The sequence below is a fragment of the Canis aureus genome, chromosome 2 (genome assembly GCF_053574225.1).
Source record: "Canis aureus isolate CA01 chromosome 2, VMU_Caureus_v.1.0, whole genome shotgun sequence".
NCBI classification, from domain to species: domain Eukaryota; kingdom Metazoa; phylum Chordata; class Mammalia; order Carnivora; family Canidae; genus Canis; species Canis aureus.
The window spans coordinates 85384021-85404938 of NC_135612.1; the positions used below are offsets into that span (position 1 = coordinate 85384021).

General features: G+C 50.6%; 2 long non-coding RNA genes across 2 annotated transcripts; one reads left to right on the forward strand and one right to left on the reverse strand.

The window, feature by feature from the left end:
* Positions 1-3248: 3248 nt before the first annotated feature.
* LOC144302963 (uncharacterized) lies at positions 3249-7362 on the reverse strand. The gene is made up of 2 exons (XR_013369983.1): positions 6360-7362; positions 3249-3456 (listed from the first exon to the last, which is right to left on the reverse strand). It is a non-coding gene; the product is annotated as an uncharacterized LOC144302963 (long non-coding RNA).
* On the forward strand, positions 6604-15052 carry LOC144302964 (uncharacterized). The gene is made up of 6 exons (XR_013369986.1): positions 6604-6866; positions 7132-7343; positions 7883-7950; positions 8249-8357; positions 8459-10058; positions 14826-15052. It is a non-coding gene; the product is annotated as an uncharacterized LOC144302964 (long non-coding RNA).
* Positions 15053-20918: the final 5866 nt, after the last annotated feature.

Consider the following 20918-nt stretch of genomic DNA (forward strand, 5'->3'; position numbering starts at 1 on the left):
AGAGTCACTCCTCTTTTCTAGGACTCCATCCCCTCCCCAGCCTCCCACAGGGAAAGGCCTACCCTCTATTGTCTGAGGTTTAAAAACCGTAAAAGATTGTCACATTGCATTGATTCTTAAATAATAGAATTCGGATTTACTGACACAACACCTCATTCCCTGCTCCAATTCCCAATGACTATACTAAGAAATTCTGTGGGAGCTCCCCAGGTATGGGTTGAGAGGCCCTAAAAGGCTCTATGCCTGTTTGCCACCAATGCCACCATTATGGCCTCCTTGGACAGATATACTGGAGTCTACTCTAAGCCAGGCACTGTGCCTAGTCGACACAGCAGGACTCACAGTCTAGTAGGCAGTAGACTCAGACACTACAAATTCCCTCACAATGTGGCCAGTGTTAAAAGAAACTGTGCTCACAATGGTGGGGAACATCAAGGTGGAAGAAATGAATTCTGCTTAAAAAAGGCTTCACAGAGGAAGTGGCTGTTGAACTTGGTCTTGAGGGATGAATAGAAGTTCACTGGGAGAAAAGACTAGAAAAGCACCTCCCCACCCCCGACTGTGAAAAGCTTTACATGTTGGGCTGAGTTTTCATTTTATTTGGTGATCCCCGAAGACCCACAAAAGGTTGGCCTTGGGAACTATCAATGCAGAAGCTCTGGGAGGGTAATAACCATCGGTTCTTAGAGACGGTGAGCGCATCAGATCACTCTCACACCAGAGAACAGAATAACCAGGGCACTGGGCAAACATGAGAGCAAAACTTATGTTCTACTATTTACTGAACACCTGACGACGAGCTGAGCCCTGAGCTAAGCGTGGCAGGAGTCCTGGGCTTAATGTCACTTCGGAATAAGTGGAGAAACAAAGCTAACAGGCCTAAGAAATTAAACAATTCCTGTGGTGAGGAGAAAACATATATTATTTTAAGAACTAAAACAGGAGTTCTTTATAGGGAGACAACTGGGCTTTGCTCAGCAAAACACGTTATAAGCCATTTGTCCTGGGTCGAATAGCGTCTCCTCAAGACTCCCGTCCACTGATCAAGTTAAGATGAAGTCATATTGGGTTAGGGCAGGTCCTAAATCCAATAGGACCAGCGACCTCGCAAGGAGAGGAAGATTTGAAAACACACAGACTCGTGCCCAGGGAAGAAGTCCACGTGGCAGGTGACACCGAAGCAGAGAGTGGAGTGAGGTGGCTGGAAGCCCAGGAAGGATGGGGGGTTGCCCCCCCAAAGGGTCCTTCCCTAACCTTCAGAGAGAACATGACCCAGCTGCCACCTTGCTTTTGAACTTCCAGTCTCCAGAACTGGGAGAGAGTGTTTGTTGTTTTAAGCACACACACACACACACACACACACACACACCCTTTTGTGAAGTGTGTTACAGCAGCTCTAGGGAACTAATACACCATTTGAGTGGAAACAGATCCCTGGGGAAAAACTGGAAATGGAGAGGCCTGAAGTGCTCAGCATGAGAGCAGGAGAAGCAAGAGACGTGGAGGGGTGGAGGTTGTAGGGAACCCAGGGGGAGAAAAGGCCGGCACGCCCTCAGGAAACCGTGTGAGGGAGTAATGTGGTGAACGTGGAATTTGTCCCTGGCAAAGATTGCAGAGGGACAAAAGAATCTGTCACTTGCCTGTTGAATTTTAAGACGGTAGAATCAATAACTTTCCCCCTCCCTTCTTGTGTCAAAGATGACTCTCAAACAAGGAGAAGGAAGACAGCAAACAAATACAGCTTTGATGCGCCTTTGTCACCCCGAACTGCAGAATTTGAAAATGGAGAGCAGACGAAGGAGCTGGAAGGGGAGCTGGATGGACAAAGGGATAGATTTTTAAAGAGTGAACTCCTCATACACCCCAAAGAGGACACCATGAGATAAAGTTTAATAATAACTGAATCAAGAAATGGTGCTATATGGGGCAGCCCAGGTGGCTCAGCGGTTAAGCGCCACCTTCAACCCAGGGCCTGATCCTGGAGACCTGGGATTGAGTCCCACATCGGGCTCCCTGCAAGGAGCCTGCTTCTCCCTCTGCCTGCGTCTCTGCCTCTCTCTCTCTCTCTGTGTGTCTCTCATGAATAAATAAATAAAGTCTTAAAAAAAAAAAAAAAGAAATGGCGGTATATGGATGTAATACCTGAAGAGAACCCTAGAGCCCTAGAGGAATGGTTGACTTCCAGAAAGGAGGTGGGAATGGATATTACTATTGTTTAGTTTTGTTTTTTTTTTTTCTTTCTTTCTCTCTCTCTCTCTCTCTCTCTCTTTTCTTTTTTCTTTTCTCTTTTCTTTTCTTTTCTTTTCTTTTCTTTTCTTTTCTTTCTTTCTTTCTCCTTCCTCCCTTCCTCCCTCCCCTCCCTTCCTTCCTCCCTCCCCTCCTTCCTTCCTTCCTTCCTTCCTTCCTTCCTTCCTTCCTTCCTTCCTTCCTTCTTTCTTTCTTTCTTTCTTTCGTCTTTATGGACTGTTAAAACTTTGATGTGTTACTTGGGCTTAAAAAAGCAAATTAAGAAATTTTTTTAAGTTAAAATTTAAGAAAAAACAATTTAAAACATAATTACTTTTTTTTTAAAATTTCACTGTGCTCCAGTGTAATAGCCCAGGCCTTCAGTTACAGTTGTGTGTGCTGCCCTGGGGAATTCAGTGGCAAAGAAGAGTGTTCTCAAAACTGGGAAGGCTGAGAGGGGCCAGCTAGCTGCAGGATGGGCCGAAGGTGTGAGGTGAGCTCCAATCCCAAACCCAAATATTGGTGATGAGGAGGGCCGTTCTCTGGGCACAGCTGGTGAAGCCAGTTTTTGGACTGGCGAGGACCACAGGGAGAGCAGTCAAAAACAAAACAAAACAAAACAAAACAATCGTGTAGGTTTAGCTCAGTGTCTCTCAAGCTTTACCCAGGGACTTTATTAAAATATAGATCCATTCAATAAAATTCTGCATTTCTTACAACCTTTCAGGTAGTGCCAGGCTGCCGTCCACACTTAGATTGGCATGGCTGGAGGCTAAAGGGCACCCGATGACTCTCATTTAAAGGAGGGTTTCCCCGGAGCGCCTGGGTAGCTCGGTCGGTGAAGCATCTGCCTTCGGCTCAGGTCATGACCCCGGGGTCCTGGGATCGAGCCCCTCATCGGGCTCTCTGCTCAGTGCGGAGTCTGCTTCTCCCTCTCCCTCTGTGCTCTCTCTCCCTCTCTCTCAAGTAAATAAATAAGAAATCCTCATAAAAAAATAAAGAGTGCTTCCCACATGCAATCATTCGTTTAAGCACTAATTTATTCCTCCTAATAATATTAGTGTCCCTATTTTTCGGATGAGGAGACCGAAGCAGAGAGAAGTAACTCCCCCTCTAAGGACACGGAGAGTGGAGCTGGGATTCGAGCCAGGCAGCTGGTCCGACCATCTGTTTTCCTAAGAGGCGATGCTCCTGGCACAGAGAAAAATTGCATCATATGTGAATTTTCATCTGTAGGTAACAAGAGATAATGAGAGAGAGAGAGAGAGAGAGAGAAACGCTTTTTTAAACTGTAGATAATTGCCTGCCATCGTTCCCACTTAGCCATGCCCTAGAGAGCGTGGGGTACCTCCCAGCTATAAATCTGGGGTTCCCTTGGTCCATCCCAGTTCCTTCCCACTTGTCAGACTCTAATGGAACAACATCCCGCCCGCTGAATTTCATTCCAGTGTAAAGACATATTTTGCCACGCGGCGCAGACCCTTCGATGCAGGCCAGCCGCCCATCCTGCGCTCAGCCGAGGACGCCGTGACCTGCTCCCGCTGGAAGAGCAGCTGGTGCGTGGGCCTTACCGACAGAGGAGGTGGACGGCACTCGGCTCCAGAGTTCTCCTACTGTTGTGACCCTATATAGGACTTCGGGCCCAGCCTGCATCCCGTGGGCGTCCCAGGCACCTAACCGTTGCTGAAGTCGTCCCACTGCGGCCCCTTGTCGCCCTGCCTTTCGCGGACTGGTCTCTCTCCCCGGCCGGCCTTGACTTCTTTCTCTGGCTAATACCTACTTCCCCTTCAGACTCCAGCTCAGGCGAGTAGTACCCCTCCCGGAAGCCGTCCTTTGCCCTCCCCGGATGAAGTGAACACCCTGCTCTGTATCTACCCCACCCCCCACCCCATAGAATGCATTGCTCTACATGGTCAGGGGCTCCTGTCTGCTTCCTTCACTGTTAGGGTCAATTCCTTGAGGGTAGGATTTTTTTTTTAAGATTTTATTTATTTGTCCATTTATTTATGTGTCCATTGTCCACAGACAGAGAGAGACAGAGACACAGGCAGAGGGAGAAGAGGCTCCATGCAGGGAACCTGATGTGGGACTCGATCCCGGGACCCTGGGGTCATGCCCTGAGTCTCAGGCAGATGCTCAACTGCTCAGCCACCCAGGTGTCCCGAGGGTAGGAGGATTTTTTTTTTTCTCTGTAACCCATGAAGACTAGCCCATGTCTGGTTCCTAATAGGCTTTGGACAAGTGTTTATTGAGTGGACACGGAAAGTGGCCGAGCATGCGCTCTGTGCTGCCCCTCTTCCTGGGACGACTCCAGTGGGCACTTGCTTCTCTCTCTCTCTCTCTTATCTAAGTTGTATTTCTCCTTCAGTTTTCAGCAACACCACCCACTTCCCGGTGCTTCTGGGACAGATGCTGCCCTTTATGACACATCTCTCAAGTTATTATTTCTGGCACATTTGTCTTCCTGCCCAGGCTGTCTGTCCCTAAGGCGCTGTCCCTCATCTGTTGCCCCTTCTAGCACCCTCCACAGCACTGGGGACTCAGTAGGCACCCAATCAATGCTTGCTTAGCAAATCAACAAATAAATCAGTGGGTGGTGATATTTGTGAGTTCAAAGTCAAGGCTTCCATGGGTAGCCAGGGCCGGGGAGACGGGGGCAAGAGATGCCAAGGGCGCTGAATGGAAGAAGGCGCTCCCTTGAGAGGCCGGCTGTGGACTTGCCCTAGCCTGACAGCGAGGCCTCCTTCCATCTGGGGCCCTGGGTGCTTGCGTGCCTCACCCTACTCCTGGCCCTGTTCCCGCTTCCTCCTTGGAGAACTCAGGCCTCTCTCCATGCAGGCAACAAAAATCAAGCACACACATATTAAGCCAAAAAAGCTGGAATTGATTCGCTCATTATTAATAAAAAAAATCACAAGAAGGGCAGGGCTTGGGGATTCCTGGAACCAGGAATTCCAGCAGAATTGGACCCCTCTCCGCCCTTTCTCTTCCCCTTTTCCCTCTGCTCCTGGTATCAGACCGGCACCCTTTATGATATAAAATCTATTGGCTCTGTTCCTCCGGGGGGCCCTCACTGCTACGAGGCCGATAGTAGTTTCTTGAGAAAATGGATTCATACCGTCTCCTCCCAGCCCCCCTCGAATCCCACCCTGCATGTGGCGTGTGGAGAAAGGGGCAGGAGCCTGCCCAGGCCACCTGGGGCCTCGGGGGCACCGCTTTCATCTGTGTCTCTTGGATCGGGGTGTTGAGAGCATCTGAGAGGGCCCACGGGGCCCTGCAGCCTGCAAGGGGAGTGCAGAGGCCCTGGGGGCCCGGAACACCTGCTCCCCATAAGGCAGGGGAGGGGCGCAGGGGATGTGGTGTGCAGGGGGGCTGGCAGGGAAGCCGAGGCTGGGATGAACAGGTCTCCCAAAGGCTCGGCGCATGGGAGCGGTTCTCAGCACCCCCCCCCGGGACCCCCCTCCCCAAGTGTCAATGCTCTCTAGGGACCACGGGGTTGTGCAGGAGGCAGGGAACCCAGGCTCCAGAGCACCCAGCCCCTCAGGCCTCCTCTCTCTCTCCCCGCAGCCTGACTGGCCAGGCGGTCTTTCCAGGTTGTCAGGGAAAGATCTAGTCCTTGCCTCAGGGCAGGGCTGGGCCCCTTGGAGCTCTCGGAACTCCAGCCTCTGCCCCACTGGCTGGCTGGGTCCTCAGCCAGGTGATTCAGCCTCTTGAGAAAGTAAAACAGGGGGCACCTGGGGGGCTCAGGGGTGGAGCATCAGCCTTGGGCTCAGGGCATGAACCCTGAGGTCCTGGGATCAAGTCCTGCATCGGGCTCCCCATGGGGGGCCTGCTTCTCCCTCTGCCTGTGTCTCTGCCTCTGTGTGTGTGTGTGTGTGTGTGTGTGTGTGTGTGTGTGTGTGTCTCATGGATAAATTTTAAAAAATAAAATAAAATGGGGGTGCCTGGGTGGCTCAGTCAGTTAGGTGTCTGCCTTTGGCTGGGGTCATGATCGAGTCCCACATCAGGCTCCCTGATCAGTGGGGAGTCTTCTCCCTCTGTTCCTCCCTCTGCTTGTGCGCGCTCTCTCTCTCTCTCTCTCCTTCACCCAAATACATTTCCAAAAAAAGTAAAATGTGCATCCTAACACCTACCTCTTAGTTATGTTGTGAGGTTTATCAAATGAGATGAGGCACGTGGAGCGCTTGGCACATGGGGTGGCCACCAAATGCCAGCCGTCGAGGGGCTGTCACCACGGTGTCCCCTCCATGCTCCCGGAGAGATGGGCCCTCTGTGCGGGGAGGGCCAGACCCCCCAGCCGACCTTGTTTCCCCCCAAATGCAGTGGTTCTGGAACTTCAGTGTGTGTGAGAATCACCTGGAGGACTGGCTAAAACCGGTGGCCGGGGCCCCCGCCCCGGAATGTCAGAGTGTAGGGGGGGGCAAGGCCTGAGAAGCTGCGTTCCCACCCTGTCCCCCGAGCGCGGCTGCTCATCCAGGGACCCCGCTTTGAGGACCGCCCTTGTCACGGAGCCCTGCAGGCCCAGCTGGACGTGGGAGCCGCCAGGGAGGCTCACAACACCCCTGGGACTCTGACTGCAGGGCTCTGGGGGGTCACGTAGCTATCGGCAATGCCTCCCACGCGTGTCGCCCGGGCCGCAGGTGGAGAACCGCGGTTCCTGGGGCGGTGCGGGGACAGCGGCCGTGCCCCCGTGTCTGGGGTTAGGACAGGGGGTGGCTGCCGGCTTGCTGTGCAGCGCCCCGGGGAGAAAGTGCAGCTCCCACACTCAGCGGGAGACCCTCCTCTCCGGGTGCCCTCTCTCAGCCCCCCCCCACCCTCTCTCCACCCTGGCCCGTGAGGTCCCCAGCGCAGGCCTCAGCCCCAAGGTCCGGGCCAAGGCTGACCGGCTTCTCCTTCTGCGTCCAGGTCTCTCTCCGTGTGTTGGGTTTCTGGGGCTGGAGCGCTACCACTGACCACTGGAGTTTTCTGGACTGTAGGCTCTGACCTGCCGAGGGTCCCGCGCCTGCCACCTGGGACTTGCCCCGGGTCTGCGCCCTCTGGGTCCGGCTCATGCAGCGGGACTTCTGCTCCCTTTGTGGATCCTGTGATGTTCGAGGCATTCATTTAAAACACCAGAGGTAAAGCCTGATATTTAAATTTCCTTACCCTTTGATGTTAACAACGCAAATAGATCCTCAAAGGGTATAATATTGACCTTGGCATCTCGGCTCCTTGAAAAAAAAAAAAAAAAAAAAGGAAGTGCTCCATTGCTGAAATGCATCATTTCTAATTAGAGCCTTTGCTGGGCTGAGGACACTGGAAAGGCCCCTCCCTTGTCCTCCCTCAGCGCTCCCCACCCTGGCTTTCCTGCCCGCTGTACCTTCAGTCTGGTCCCCACACTCTGCCCCCAGCCTCTCCTTTCACGAGCCCCACTCACTCTGACCACAGAGAGCACAGGCAACTTGCCACCCCCCCCAAGGATGGAAGTAGGTGGGGGTGATTTATCATTTCCCATATATTTCTAGGTCTCAGCTGGGACTTTTCTCCCCTGCCCGGAGCCTCTCCAGCCCCGGTTCATCTCCTGTATTAGTCAGGACATGATAAATGATGCTGCTCTAACAGGTGCACCCCCAAATCTCAGAGGCTTACCCTCCAAAAAGGGTTTCTTCTCACTTAGGTTAAAACTGGGCTCGGCGTTCCTCCCCCATCCTGAAGCTGCACTGTCCTGAAACCGTGGTTTCCTAAGTACGTGTGTCACTGCGGGAGAGGAAGAGAGGGATGGAGGAGGGACACATTGGGCCTGTAAGTGACACAGGTCATCTCTGCTCCCTGTCGGTTGGCCCAAAGTAGCCGCGTGGCCCCAAGCAGACTGTGGGAAGCGCGTGGAATTTTGGGTGAGCAGAGCACTAACTGCTACATCGCCCCTTCCCAGGAGAAGTGGCCCCGGGGAACGTACTCTGTTTCATGATGTTGCCTTGGATTTCCCAGCAAGACCAGCCCAGGGTATGGAGAGGGTGCCCTTAACTCTGCGCTTAACTTCCAGATGCATACTCTGTCCTTCTGGGACTCGGAATCTCCTGGATCTTTCTGCTCTTTGTCAGTTGGGTTCCGTCGGTGGAAAATGAGCACTGGGGAAGTCAGAAGCAGCAATGGCAAGTTACCAGCAGGAAATGAGGAGGTTGGAGGGGAGGGAGTGCTTTTCCCATATGGACATAGTTAACCCTGTGACAACCCTCTTTTCCCCCATTTTCAGGTAAAGAAACCAAGAAACAGAGAGGATAAGTAATTTGCCTAAGAACACACGGCTCGAAATGGTAACATTTGGATTTGCACCCAGGGAGTCTAGCTCAAGAGTCCTTGCTGTTAACATCTATCCTACCACGCCACATTGCAACCCACGTGTGGGACCCCGGAGCCCGGCATGCCTAGGTCTGGGGGCGCATGTTCCTGCGGCCTTCATCTCCTGGCTTCAGTGATGGCTCTGGCCCCCAGACTCCCCACCTTCTAGGTCCAAGGAGGCTGTAGTTGCGGGATCTCTGGGCCTCTGTCACTGCAAGGCCTCTGCTTACCCTGTGATTTCTTTTTCTTTCTTTTCTTCTCTTTTTGAAGCTCTCTAGTTCAGCACAGCACAGTGCTGCCCTTCTTTGTCAGTTTAATTGCGTTTTCCAACAAGATACACTGAAGTCCTGACCCCCAGGTCCCCAGAGTGTGCCTTTATGTGGAAATGGGGTGGAGGCGGTGCTACAGATGCAATTAGGTAATATGAGGTCATAGGGGAGAAGGGAGGGCCCTTAATCCAAGATCACTGGTGTCTTTATCAGAAGAGGGAAGTTTGGACGCAGATGCGTGGAGAGAACACCATGTGAAGACAGAGGCAGTCACTGGACGGATGCGTCTACAAGCCAGGGAGTGCCAAGGATTAGCCACAGCCACCGGAGGCTGGGCGACAAGCATGGGATGGGTTCTCTCTCAAAGCCTCCAGAAAGAACCAACCAACCTTGCTGATGCTTTGATTTTGGATGTCTCACCTCCAGAACCACGGACAACAAGCTGGTTGCTTGAAGCCACCCAGTTTGCGGTGCTCTGCTACGGCAGCCCGAGTGAAGGAACACCCTCCTTTGCCGTGGCTGCTCCCTCTGTCTCCATCCCCACCACTGCCCTCTCTCACAGTGCCGCTCCGGCCCCTCTGGCTTCCTCGCCCCTCCAGTCTGGACTCCAGGGCCTCAGGACCTTTGCACTTGCTGGGCCCTCTTGCTGAAGATATGATTTCCCTCAGATGTTCACATGGTGCCTTCCTTCATCATACATTCCTGGGCAGGCTGGAGAGGCTTAAGGACCACTACTCATACTTCAGGTCCTCTGGTCCTCAGGCAGACTACTAAAATCTGCCCGCAACTGTAAACAACACCAAAGATCTCAACAAATATTCACCAGAAGAAGCAAACCTCCTGCAAGGAGCTTGCTGAGGAACGGACATTCTAGAGCTAGCTTGAGTTGGCTTGCCCACCCGGGATCTTCTGGCTCTTCTCTTCCACTGCGTCGTGTCGGAGATCAGCTGTCTGAAGTAGAAACAACAACGTGTCGGTCAGCAAGGTCTTTGGCCTCCAAAAGTCACAGAGAAGCCAATAATGAATGTCTTGGGACATTCAGCAAACTCGAAGCCCTGACAAAACTGATAGATTTGGTGACGGCTGTGGCAAGAGAGCATGACTGAAGAGGAGGAATCAGGTCAAGGAGCAACCGACACCAGGCAAACAGAAACCACCTCACACCCCTGAGGGTCAAAAAAGAACAAAACAGAAACAAAAACAACAACAAAACAAAAGGACCACAAGGAAACCCCAGCAAATAAGGTTAGCGAGGATGTGGAACGCTTGCCGCATTGTTGGTGGGAATATGAAATGGTGTAGCCACTCCGAAGAAGAGTATGGAGGTGGCTCCAGAAAATAGAATTAGTGTGTGATCCAGCGATCCCACCTCTGGGTATATACAGAAAAGAAGGAAAAGCACGGTCTTGAAGAGTTATTCGTACACTTATGTTCGTAGCAGCGTTATTCTAAGTAACACTTAGTATGGCTTCCAGTAGCTATATATATATTTATATATATATATATATATATATATATATAAATATATATATACTATATTATATTTAAGCTCTAAGGTAGCTAAAAGCAACCCAAGTGTCCATCAGCAAGTAAATAAATGTATACACAAAATGCGGTACACACACACACACACACACGTGCGTGCACGCGCGCTCCCACACTGGAATATTACTCAGCCTTGAATAGGAAAGACAATCTGACACCTGCTGCAACATGGATGGACCTCGAAGATACGATGTTCAGTGAAGCAAGGTAAGCACAAGAAGAGAGACTGTGATTCCACTCACCTGACATACGCAGAGCCGCCATATGCATGGAGGTAGGAGGTAGAAGGGTGGCGGCCAGGGGCTGGGGAGCTCAGGGAGGCGCTGTGGCATGGATATAGTTTCAGTTTTGCAGGATGTAAAAAATCCTGCAGGTTGGCTGCACAGCAATATGGGCGTACTTATTGAGTTCTATACTTAAGAATGGTTAAGACGGTACGTGTTATGCTGTGTATGTTTTGCCAAAACTAAAAATTGTGTTTAATTAAAAGAAGAAACGTGAGAGTGATGCACCTGTCCACGAGAGAGAGAGAGAGAGAGAGAGAAGAGTGGGTCTTTGGTTCAGCCTGGTCAGCGAGCTGTGGCCGCAGCCCAGACGCGTCTCCCAGGCCTGTTCCTTCAGCAGGTCCTGAGGGAGGTAGGCCTTGAAAGAGAGAGAGGCGTAAATGAGGTAGACATCCCCCCAAATCTAAAATCCTTCAAGTCTAAGACCTGATTTAGACTGCAGATGCCCTGCTTAAGCTAGAGAAATAAATGCATGGCTCTTTTTTTTTTTAATTGCATTTTTTGAACAGGTAAGACGTGCATATTGTCCCAGATTCGAAAGGGGCCGCACAGCAGATGGTGTGCAAGTAAATTTCCCTTCCACCCTGGCCCAGCCACTCATTTCTCTCCTCTGAAGCAGCCACTGATGTGGGTCCTTTCAGAGAAAAGCAGACTTACTCCCCTCTCCCCCTTTTGTTTTTACCTGAATAGTAGTATTCTGGGCCCATTATTCTGTCCCTTGCTTTATCCTAAAAGTATATCCTGGACATGCTTCATACCCACATAGGTGAAAGTGCCTCCGTTTTCTCCTCTTTCCCTTGGAGGGAATTTATTTATGATCTGACATAAAAGGGACCATAGAGAGCCTATGGCCTGACGCCCACCTTCAGAGTGACCAGTTCTTGAAAGTCACCACCACTTCCTCCTCCCACTGTTTATTATTTATTTTTTTAATTTCCAACAAAAACAAGGAGGCTAGCACAAGGAGCCCCGTGGCCCAAGCAGATGCATTCATTATCAAGATTCTGCGACATTTACTTCATCTTTAATGTGCTCTGCTTTTGATTCCTGGCGGATGCATTTCAAGGCCAGCGTTTCTTCACGCCTACTCTCTTGTCGCTCTGAAACATCTCCACGCTGTGTCATATAACCACAGATTGACGACTGTGCCTCGCGAAATTAAGAGTGATTCTCTGATATTATCCTACGCCTCGCCTATAAGCAAATTCCCCCAGTGGTTGCAGAAATGTCCCTTTCAGAGCTGGCTTGTTCAAGAAGATCCATACGTTACGTGAGCCTGTTATGTCTCTTCAGTCTCTTTTAATCTTTTTTTTCCCCACCCTCTTTTCATCTCGAATACTCCTACCGCTATCTTTATCTCACACGGCTACCTTGTAGAAATGGGGTCAGTAGTCCTGCAAAATGACCTACTTTCTGGATGTGTCCCTTTGCCTCTTTGTGGTCTCATGGAAGTCATTGTACCTGTTCCCCGAGTCCTCCCCACTTCCTGTAAATGGAAGGGTTGGCTCTGGGGGCACAACAGGCAGGGACACCTCCCGCAGGTACTGCAGGCTGGGGTTGCAGCACTTTGGGAAACGCACCCTGTCCTACTTTCTGTGGCGCTCAGATTGATCATTGGTTGGGGGAGCGCAGCCTGATACCCCCCATAGCCAAGTCCCCCATCTGTCTGTCACCTAAGGAGTTCATCCACTGGGGATCATTGCCCGAATTGATGATTTCCCCCGGAGTTACAAAATGACAATGCTCTGCTTCCCTCCTTCCTCCCACGTGTCTCAGGCTGCATTCCTCTGCCGGGCGTGCAGGACCCAGAGAACCCCTCTAAGCCACAGGTCTTGGTCTGAATGGCCTGTGGCCTTTTCTAAGACTCAAATCCACACCAAGATCTCATTTCTCGAATATCACAAAAAATCCAAAGACTCTCCCTTCAACTCAGAAACCAAGTCTGAGAGGACAATTCTAAAAAATCATTTCCCCAGGTTGGCATGGCTGGGAAGAGCACCTGGCTGCCCAAGGTACCTGACTGCTTGGGTGTAGAGCTTCGGAAAGTTCTGCTTCAAACAGAAATCAATCACATTATTTACTACCACACCCATACCCCCCCCTCCCCCCCGCCCCAACACACACAAGATATTCAAAACCAGATCAAGAATTAAACCGCAATGCAGCATTTCCTGTGTGTGACATTCTTTCAGAAACCTACGTTCCGTTCCGGGTTCCTGCCCTGGGGCACCCACTTTGGGAGGTCAGGGTGGTGACCTAAACCTGTTGCTAAGAGTTCTGGGAAAATAACCATTCGGGAACAAGACACCCCCCTGAAGTTCAAAACGGAACCTAAGAACAAGGCTTTGAGAAAATTCATATTTCCTGTTGCTCGTAACCTTTCCTTGTTTGTCGGAGCAAGTTCTCAGGTCTTCCTTTTCTACCTGCTGTCCCACAGGTGAGAGTAATTGTCCAAGGATCACCTTTGGCTGAAAAGAAACAGGTTTTGGAACGCCCCTGCTGTGGTTGTCCTCACTTCTATTTGTCTCCTTGACACTTCTTTGCTCATCTGTTGAGCTGCTTGCTTGGGATTAGCCTGGCTGAAGGGAAAGTGTTATTTTATTTTTACTTAGGCTTTAAAAAAAAAAAAAAATCAGTCTCTGAAACAAATCAATTCCAAAACCAATAAAATCAGAGGTTGGAAAAAAAAATCAGAGGTTGGGAGAGTTAGAAAGGGATGCAGGAGCATCTAGGCCATCAGACTCAGGGCTTTTCAGCTAAGAGGCATCTTTAGAGAGTTTGTAATCAATTCTCTATTTACAGTTATGGCAAACTGAGCCCTAGGGGGATAGGGTGACTTTACCTGGGATCCCGAAGTGAGGTTGAAGCTTGAAACCAGGTCTCTCCATTAGAACATGAGGGGCCCCTCCCCACATTTTACGCACAACGAGCAAGAGGTCTGGAGAGGATAATCATGTCATTTGTCCAGAGTTAGGGAGGTACTGAGAGCCTGCTCTGGGCCAGGTACGGCGCCAGGCATGTCATTACACCACATTGCTCCCAGAACGAGTAACTGTGTCCTTTAGAAGGAGTAAATGTGTCCATTCTTCATGTGCCATGCAGCTGTTTCCCACAGAAAGCTCATTAGATGTGAATATTCAGCATTTTGTCATTGCAGCTTCTTTATCTCCTAATGGGTGAAATTCGCTCGCTGTGCTTTTTAAGGACAATTTTGCATGTATCAAAATATCCTCCAAAGGAAACAGCGACCCTAGATTCTCCGAAGTATGCCATTTCCTCCTCGTGTGAAGTAAGAGTGTGGAAGGGGCGGCCTAGAGGCCCAAGTTCTACACCTGGCCCTCCCCCCCCAACCCCTCAGCTGAGTGACCTTGGCCAAGTCCCCTGGCCTTCTCTGGCCTCACCTGCCTCCTGTGTTGAGCAAGGAGAAGGATATTCGCGAGAGATGATGCAACGACATCCAGCGGATGCAGCCACTGCATTCGTTTGCCAGGGCCACCATAATAAGTCCCACAGATTGGGCGGCTTTTGACAACCGAAATGGATTTTCTCACAGTCCAAGCTCAAGGTTATGGGCAGGCTTGGTTCCTTCTGAGGCCTCTCTTCTTTCTGTGTCTCCACAGTCTTTCCTCCCTGGACACCAGGATTAGGACGCAGCCTGATGCCCCCTCTTGATCCTAATCCTCTCTCTGAGACCCGGTCTCTAAATACAGAGGTGCTGGGGGGTCAAAACCCCAACATGTGAATCCTGAGGGACACGGTTCAGCCCACAACACCTACTCTGTTTATGTAACTGTGTTAGTCATTCTAGACACTGGAGAATCAACCGCCCTTATTTGTCTTCCCTTTGCCTTGCTGGAAGCACATCCAGGAGGCCGGGGCTCACTGGCGCTCACTGGGATCACCGTCCCTCCATCACCCAAAGCCACTGCGTTTTGGCAAGAGCTGGTGCAAAGTTCAGGGAGAGCCCAAACGAAGTTAAGAGTTGGGTGTTTGGGGGATCCCTGGGTGGCTCAGCGGTTGAGCGTCTGCCTTTGGCTCAAGGTGTGATCCTGGAGTCCCAGGATCGAGTCCCGCGTCGGGCTGCCGGCATGGAGCCTGCTTCTCCCTCTGCCTGTGTCTCTGTGTCTCTCTCTCTCTGTGTATCATGAATAAATAAATAAATCTTTTTTTTTTTTTTTTAAAGAGTCGGGTATTTGGTGAGAAAACAGCAACAACAACAACAACCAACCAAGAGTGACCCTTTTGGGACTCTCCATCCTCTGCCTGACTTCTCCCCCAGAGCCACAGACCAACGTGCAAAAGGCAGGGGCCCGCAGAAGCCAAGTCCTGCTCTCTGGGTTACAAACACCAAATGACGGTTGTGTGCTCGGGTATTTTATCTCTGTAATGTGAGCCCACGTCAAGTGGGAGCACAAATAAAAATTTTAAAAAAAAAATCACCATTTCAGAAGGCAGGTTTTGCTTATTCCGCAAGGTAAATCATCAGAGGTGCCATTTTCCTGGGAATCTCCAAACCAGACTTCGGTTTGGTTTTTTGGATTTTGGATGTTTTTTCTAAACACAACTGTCTTCATTTGAGCTGCCCAGAGAGGATGTGCCCCTCTGGGTTTTCCCTCAGCTCCGGAGGGCAGCAAGCCGCATGCCCCTTGCAGATGGTCACCCAATGTTCCAGCATCGCATTTACGAGGCTTAAGCGGCTCCGATGTATTCCAGGGTGCATATGCTCAGCAGAAAAGTTCAGAAGCTGGCGACCCACGTTTGCCCAAATTGATTCCACATCTGCCTTAAGTGAACCGCTCTCTCTGATACAAGCGCGCTTGGTTGTTTTTCCTCCCCTCCTCTCCCAAGCCAGTGTGTGTGATTAGAGGTTGAAAAGAAAGGGGCTATTTTAGAAAAGAAGCAAAACACGGTGAAGGTCAGCCTGGGGTTCAGAATATTGCTGTCGGTTTCTGTCCCTTCTTTGAAGGCGACGGAGTTAATTCTGCTGTTGTAAGACATCCCAGGCCCTCGCTCACTTGCTCACACTGCACAATCCTCTAGTGTTTGGAAAGCTTGTTGCAGTAAAAGTCTCAACCAATAGAAAAATCAGGAAACCTCATCTATCCAGAACCATGCAGAAATAAAAAGCAAAAACCAAAAAGAAAAAAAAATATCCTTGGGGCAGCCAAAATGTCACAAAGCCCTTGCAATTCAACTGTATCAGAGCTTCCAAATCCACATGAAAGGCGGTTACTTTCATTTGATGCCAGATTCCAAAATTTTGGCTAAGTGCTTCCCAATCTCACTGCAGACTGGGAGATGAAGCCGGGGCCTGCTCCTTACCAGCTGTGAGGCAGGGCAGAGAGAGATAAGGGACCCGGAAAGCTCACCAGCACAGCAGGTAAGCGCCTGACCCATCCCGCAGCCCCTCAGGCACAGCTGCACAATCACAACAAACCCAAGTCATAAAGAGCTGTTGAATTATGTCCAACATCCTTTATTTAAGGTGGAAATGACATGTGAAACACATTTCAGAAAAGTAATTCAGATCATAAAATTAAGGGGCGCCTGGGTGGCTCAATGGGTTAAGCCCCAGGCTCTAGATTTTGGCTCAGGTCATGATCTCAGGGCCGTGAGATAGAGCCCTGGTCGGGCTGCGTGCTGAGGGTGGAGCCTGCTTCAGATTCTCCCCCTCTGCCTGCCCCCCACTCTCTCTTTCAAAACAAACACCCCACAACTCTTTGCACTATAAGTGAGATGCCTAGTCAAACCTCTTGGTTGCATGAGACAAAAACCCAATCTAAAATGGTGCAAAAAAGGAAATTAACAGTACTATTAATCCAGAAATCTCCTTGCTTCAGACACCAGTGGATCCAGGAGGTGGAAACAGCAGCATCAGGACCTGGCTTCTTTCTTCTGTTTCCTCCTCCAACAGCGTTCGGTAGACCAGCTCTGCCCTCATGGCGGCAAGAAGGCTGCCAACACCTCCGAATCTGGTGAAGACGTCACCCTCCTCTAGTCTGACCACACAGGCCAGGAGTCCGCCCAACCCACGGACTGGCCAAACGTGGATCACATGCCTACTCCCGCGTAAAGTCAGCTTCACCCGGAGCAGGGCGACGGACGGGGTGGGACAAGCCAACAGGGAGTGGGAGGAGAAGAGAAGAGGGGTGCAATGTTCCCGTGAGAGAGGGAGCGAGGTGCTGGCAAGAGGAGCCGTTGAGGCCTACCGGGGGACATGAAGCCTGTAACTGTCTAGGAGATCCAGCGCCTCTTCCTTGGGGCTCTGGGTGTAACACTTAACCATTCACAAATGATTGTGACCTAGGACTTTTGTATTTGAAAAAAATGATCACGGCAATGTAAACGGATTGTGATGACTGAATTCCCTTTTGCACCATTTTGGGTTTGGTTTTCTGTCACTTGCAACCCAAAGGTTCTGGACAGCATCATTCATTCATTCATTCATTCATTCATTCATTCATTGCATTTCCATTATGTACAGCCACCCAGAGAGCCCCAGGAGGAGGAGAGGGCTGCAGACTGTTCCCCAACTCTCCTGAGGAGCAGCAGGGACCCCTCCTTTCTCCCTGGTATGTTCAGATGGTCAGGGTTTGGGAAAGGCCACTTAGGGGAGTAGTGAAGGGCCCCCTGCTACTTCCAGTCAGCTGGGAGAGCCTCAGGGAGGGCAAGCCAGGGGCCACCACCTGGGAACCCCTCCGCCGGGGCCGGTGGCCATGGGGTTAATGCCTTCTTGGGGCACATGTTCAGCTCCCCTGCCGTCCCACACACACAGGGGTGCCAGGGAGCCGGGCATGTCCTGCAGAAGGCCCCAGGCACGAGCAGGAGAGGTCTGGGAGCGTGAACTGGCCTCTGCCTCTCCGAGGAGTCCCCTCCCGGGTTGAGACCAGGGTGCTCTCATCTGCTCATGCAGCAGAACAGAGGAGCCTCGGGCAGGCCAGGAGCAGGGGAGCTTGCTGAGCATAGTGAGGACTTGCGAGCCTTGCACTGGCCTGGACCTGAGAACGTGGTATTGAGCCTCCAGCTCAGTGCTTTTCAGCCTACCTGGGGCCAAGCCCCGTTTTCATTTCTAAGCGCCAATCTACGGCAGCCCTGTAAAATACAATAAAATTAGTGTCATTGGGAAATTCTTTTATTATTATTTTTTTTAAGATTTTTCATGAAGAAAAAAAAAGATTTTTCATGAGACACACAGAGAGAGAGGCAGAGACACAGGCAGAGGGAGAAGCAGGCTCCATGCAAGGAGCCCGACGGGAGACTCGATCCCAGGTCTCCAGGATCACGCCCTGGGCTGAAGGTGGCGCTACACTGCTGAGCCACCAGGGGCTGCCCTGGAAAATTCTTTTAAAATATTTTATTTATTCATTTGACAGAGGGAGAACGGCAGGCAGAGGGACGGGGCGGGGGGGGGGGGGGGAGGGAGAAGTGGGCTCCCTGCTGAGCAAGGGGCCCCCGCGGGGCTAGATGCCAGGACCCTGGGATCATGATCTGACCCCTGGCAGGTGCTTGACGGACTGAGTTGCCCAGGTGCCCCTTACAGGGCATCGCACCCACCGCCTCAGGCATGCAAAGCACGCACTCTCCTACTGAGCTACACCCCCCGAGGCGGAAATCTCTAAAAAAGTAAAAAACAAAACAAAAACAAAAAAACCCGAAAAAACAAAACCACAATGCAAGCTTATGGTTTTAATTCAGATTCAAAAGATAAAAACTCACCTGTCACGTGGCCATGGACACATCTGAAGGCGTTTATGAATTAAGTAGGACGGATCGGGGTGACCTTGACGTCCAGGGTGACTGCCACGTGGTCTGAAGCTGCTGCCCCCTTCGTCTGCCCCCCTCTCATTCTGTCAACCGATCACTGGGTCCCTCCAGACACTAATGAGTGCCTGTTCCAGGCCACCGTCGGGCGGTCTCCCCCCCCACACCTGCGTAGCTTTGCTAAGTCCACACCCTTGTCACTCATGCGTCTGAATCCCCGCATGCTTCACGGCTCCGCGGAGCGTCAGCTGCTCCACTGATGATACATAGCGGCTCTCACTGATCTGGCCTCCGCTGGCCCTGGCATTGGCTGGGCCCACTTTACCTCCAGGGTCCCCATTGTCCCCAGCAGTCCTACAGGGTACGTTTTACCGCCCCTCCTAGAGCCTCTGCTCCTTCCACTGAACAGCATGGTTCTCTGGAAAGTTCCCGATTCAACTTCTTTTTCTTCTCAAGCCAATCTCTGCACCGGTTTTAAAAAAGCTTTGAGGATGACGTCCATCTAGAAAAGAACGTGAATTTCTCATACAGCTCAGTGGAGTCTCCATAAACTCAATACACCCGTGTAACCCGCACCCGGATCAAAAAGTAGGACCTAGCAGCCCCGTGAAGACGCCTCTAGCACTTCCCGGGTACTAACCCTCCCCCCTCCCGAGGGTAGCCACCGTCCCGAACTTCTAACTGCATGGCTTAATTTATCCTGTTTTTATTCATCCAAATGGAATCTAAAAGTACTCTTGCAACTGGCTTCATTTATTCAGCACTGTTTGCGGCTTCATTGTATTGTTCATTCTCATTGCTGTATCGTATCCCATCATGTGAATATATCACAGCTTATTTTTCCATTGTACTGTTGACGGGCATTTGGCCGCTGTGAACATTCTGGTACATGTCTACGGATGAATCTACAATTGCATTTCTGCTGCATCAGGAGTAGAACTACAGGGGCCCAGGGCTGGTGAATGCCCAGTGTTGGAAGACACCCCGAACATCTGGGAGGGCACTTTTCATGTTCCGCATCATCTCGATCTTATTTGTGACTTCATTTCCCTTCCTAGGTTGTTAGTGGTTTCTAACTGAATAAATACTGTTTATGCCCCGCCTCATTTTCTTACCCACCCCCCCCACCCCCGCCTCATTTTCAAACGAGGGATCTAACGTACAGGATAGGACACTGGAGTGAGAAAGCAAAGAAGACAAGGCCTGGAGGGGGAAAGGATAAAGTGAGTGCGGTGGCCCACATAAATTCCACAAGGGCTTAGGTACTTTGTAAAAAGCTGGAGCACAACTGTGGCTGAGCTTCCTGCCAGCCAGAGGGAAACAAGCTACCCACACGAGGCTCACAGGGTAGATGGAGTGACTGCTGGGCAGTGTAGCTATTTCTGGTTCTGAGAAGTAAAGACTTGTCAGCCTGAACCTTCCTCAAGAGGATATTGTTTGACGCTGAAAACGAAGGATCCAACTTCATTTTGGTAATAAAAAATTCTCGATCACTCTCCCTGATAGCCTCCCTTCATGTGGACATGACAAAGCATGGTTCACTACAAGTGTGCTGCAAGCAACTAGTGCAAACTAGACACACAATTTTCAGGTCTGACTAAATGTGAGAAACACAACTAGACTCAGAGCAAGGTCTAGGGGCCTATAGGGTCTCCGAGACCTTTTCAGGAGATCAGCATGGCAAAAAGGACTTTTATAATACCACTAAAGCTGTTTTGCTTTTTTTTTTTCCAAGTCTGAGATAGAATTCAGTGATTCCTCAGTCTTATGTAACACCCAGTGTTCATTACATCACGTGCCCTCCTTAATGCCCATCCCCCAATTGCCCCGTCCTCCCACCCATCCTCCCTCCAGTGACCTTCAGTTTGTTTCCTAGAGTGAAGAGTCTCTTATGGTTTGTCTCCCTGATTTCATCTTAATTTTTCCTTCCCTTCCCCTATGTTCAACTGTTTTGTTTCTTAAGGTCCACATGAGTGAAATCATAGGGTATTTCTTTCTCTTATTTTGCTTAGCATAATGCCCTCTAGTTCCATCCACTGTGTTGCAAATGGCAAGATTTCATGCTTTCTGATGCCTGAGTAGTATTCCATTGTGCGTCTATACCACATCTTCTTTATCCATTCATCTGCCAACGGACATCTGGGCTCTTTCCATATTTTGGCTACCGTGGACATTGCTGCTATAAGCATCGGGGTGCATGTGCCCCTTCGGATCACCGTTTGTAACCTTTTGATAAATACCTAGAGGTGCAATTGCTGGGTCATAGGGTAGCTCTATTTTTAAGTTTTTGAGGAACCCTCATACTGTTTTCCAGAGTGGCTGTACCAGTTTGCATTCCCACCAACAGTGTAGGAGGGTTCTCCTTGCCTTTTTTTTTTTAAAGATTTATTCATGGGGGGGGGGGGGGCAGAGAGAGAGAGAAATTGAGAGAGAGAGAGAGAGAGAGAATCCCTAGCCAGACTCCCCACTGAGCATGGAGCCAGACGCCAGGGTTCCATCCTAGGACCCTGAGATC